This window comes from Elephantulus edwardii, unplaced genomic scaffold, assembly GCF_000299155.1.
Source record: "Elephantulus edwardii isolate Elephantulus edwardi_28Jun2011 unplaced genomic scaffold, EleEdw1.0 scaffold00035, whole genome shotgun sequence".
NCBI lineage: Eukaryota > Metazoa > Chordata > Mammalia > Macroscelidea > Macroscelididae > Elephantulus > Elephantulus edwardii.
Genome location: NW_006399785.1, coordinates 1453655 through 1457321, shown reverse-complemented (window position 1 = coordinate 1457321; position 3667 = coordinate 1453655).

Here is a 3667-nt window from a genome sequence, read left to right as displayed (position 1 = left end):
TTGTGTATCCATGTAAAAGAAAATCATTGGTAACTCCAGACATTTCTCCATCAAACATGATGCCGCCTAATGTTCAAGTGGTAAAGATTTTTATTTTCTTGATATTGAGATGCAATTCACAGTGAGGGTTATAGTCTTTGATTTTGTGCAGTAAGTGCTTCAAGTCATCTTCTCTTTCTGCAAGCAAGGCTGTGTAATCAGCAGACCACAAGTTGTTAACGAATCTTCTTCTAACCCTGGTGCCACTTTCCACTTCTTGAATTATTTCCTCAGCATGCAGAGAAAATAGTTACATAGAAAGAATACAAATCTTACAGACACATGTCCTAATTGCAAACCATGCAGTGTTGCCTTGCTCTATTTGGACAACAGCATCTTGGTCTAGGTAGAGATTTCACATGAGCACAACTAAACTGTTCTAAGATTCCTATTCTTCTCAATGTTAGCCATAACTTGTTATGATCCACATAGTCAAATAACTTTGGACAATCAAAAAAACACAAGTAAACATCTTTCTGGGTTTCTCTGATTTCATCTGAGATCCATCTGACATCACAATGAAATCCCTTGAGCCAACGTAAGGTAGAAAAAGCTAAAGGCATTGCAGAGAGATTAACCCACATAGCCAAATATCATTTTTTTTCCAAAAGAGGCAGATCAAGATACTGTATAGTTGCTAGATACCTTCTAGTCAACTCTGATTTGTAGCTACCCTATGAAAAACAGATCAACACTTGACTCCTGTGCCATCATCACAATACGTGGCGTGCTTAAGTTCATTGTTGTAGTCATTGTGCCCATCTGTCTCAATGGCAGTCCTTCTCTTTGATAACACTCTACTTTCCCAAGCATAATGGTGTTTTGCTTTGTTTTGTTTTGTTTTTCCCCAAGGACTAATGCCTCCCGACAACATCCCCGAATTATGTTAGATGTTTTACCATCTTTATTCCTAAAAGGGACACAGGTTGCACTGCCTTCAAGACAGATGTTCTTTTGCAGTCCATGATATATATATATATACTTAATACTCATCACCACTACAATTAAAGAAATAAGTTCTTCTTTGGTCTTTCTTATTTGATATGGGGCATATTTTAAAAGGTTTGCCTTAGGAGGAAATACGGCACAGTAGGAGGAAGAATGAAGAAAACAAAAACAAACCCAAACTGATGCATGTGCATGAAGTGAGTTTAGTGGGATGATTTTGAGGCTATGTCTAGATGAAGATTTATATTATTTCCCACAGGAAGTAAGAGTGCAATACATTAACAATGAATGGGAATGGAAGAAAGGGTGTCCCAACAATCTCAAGAAAGTTAAAATAATCATAGTTCTTAAGAAAGAGAGCTGGGTTGGGAAATACATGTAGACTCTTGAGTAAGTTGAGTGTTCAATCTTAAGGAAGACTATGTTCACTAACAGAATGTCTTCAGGAGTCCCAACTATCTGAAGGATCCTTGACATTTCTCTCCATGGAGATTCTGAACATTCTCTACTTCAATCTGGATCACTGTGCTATGCTTCATATTACAAAGTAAAACTCAAGTGATATAATGAAAGAACAGAAATTAGTAGCCCAAGAAAAATAAATAAGGAAATTCATTCAGGTATCATGAACCGTGAACCCTTCCTGGCTAAGCTTATCTTCTTAATACAAGTCTTTAGGGAAGCTGAGTTTGTGCTAAGTTATTTATTTATAATTTACATCTTCTGGCTTTTTCCTTTAAAATAGTTACTACAAATTTAACCTAGACAATTATGAAATATGGGTTCCTCATAGGTTTCATTGTAGAGTTCTACTCTGTAGAGTTGGGGTTTTTTTGTTTGTTTGTTTTTTAATACTTAGGATGCTTTGAGAGTGTATGAACAGATTTTTCAAGACAGCCCATGTTAGATTTGAACTGCCAATGTTTTGATTACTAACTTAGCACTTAAGCTTTTGTGTCATTTACAAATGTCAGTAATATTTTTTTAGCTACTTTCACTTTGAAAAGGATTTTTTGTAATCTTTTTTAGGAAGTACGGATCTTTTCCAGTGTTTTCCATGGGGTGTTATAGTTCCACCTTACCCCTTTGTCAGCTCAAATTCATTAGCCACCACTCAGGAGAAAGATGTACATTCTCCAGTGCTCTTTACAGCCTCAGGAACCTTCTGGAGGGTGGACTGTGAGTTGGTTCTGACTCAGAAGCAATGCCTTGGGTTAACTGTTGAAATACAATCCATACAGAAAGCTACAGTGCTGATTTTTATCAGTATAACTGTTCCAAGTACTATTTGCTGTAATACCATAAGTTGTTGATAAATCGTCTTCTACTCTTGACGTCATTTTTTCCCTTCGTGTAGTCACTTTCCCAGATAATTTTCTCAGCATATAGAAGGAATAAGTAGGGTGAAACCACATAATTCTGATCCATGCCGTTCCTCATTTTAAACTGCCAAGCCTCTCAGTCTATGCATAAGTTTTGCATAAGCACAATAAAGTGGCCTAAAAGACCCATCATTTGCAATTTTACCCATAATAGTGTTATAATTCACACAGTCAGTTACTTTCTATCATCAATAAAATGCAGAAAGTATCTTTCTAGTGCTCTATACTTTCTGTAAGTATCCATTATCTATTCAATATGTATGTTGAGCAAATAATTTGAGAAGATGGACTAAATAAAGAAAAATATGGAATCAGATTTGGAGGAAGACTCACCAACATACTGCATTTTGTAGTTGACACAACATTTGACATTAAAAATGAAGAAGATTTTAAGTACTTACTTAAGAAGATCGAAGACTATAGCCTTCAGTGTGAATTACAAATAATCATCAAGAAAACAATTATATCCACCGCTGGACCAATAGACAACATGATGATTGATGGAAGAAGATTGTAGTTGTCAAAGATTTTATTTTACTTGAACATATAATCAACGCCCATGGTAGCAACAGTCAATAAATCAGAAGATGTGTTGCATTAGGAAAATCTGCTGTCAATGACCTCTCCAATGTGTCAAAGGGCAGCAATGTCAGTGTAAAGTGTGCCTAATGCAAGCCACAGTATTTCCAGTTGCTTCCTATGCATCTAAAAGCTGGACAACAAGTAAGGATGACTGAAGGATCAGCACCTTTTATTTGTAGTTTTGGAGAAGAATATTGAATCATACAAATGAAAGATTTTTTCTTTTCCTTTTCAAGGAGGAGTGAATGGGGAGTGGGCAGGGAATAAAATGAAACAATAAATGACTATAAACCCTAAGTCTCTGTAAACTTTAATTAAAATTATTAAAAAAAACCCCCAAACTATTCAATGCTTTCAAATGGTGATGCTGAAGAAGAATCTTGAACATACCATGGATTGCCAAGAAAACAAATAGGTCTGTCTTGGAGAAGATGAAACTAAGTTTCTCCTTGGGAGCTAGGATTTTGAAGCTCTGTCTCATATTGGACACATGAGTAGAAGAGACTGGTCTTTGGAAGAGTAGAAGGACAACACAGGAGAGGAAAACCCAGGTGAGATGGATTGATACAGTAACTAGGACAATGGAGGCTGATGTGTCTGAATTAGTGAGACTGGCTTAGGACAGGGAAGGCTTTAGAGCTGCTTATGGGTCTCAGGTGACTCAATGACACATAAAAACAACAGTCTACACTTCAAGAAAATTCAATACATGAAAT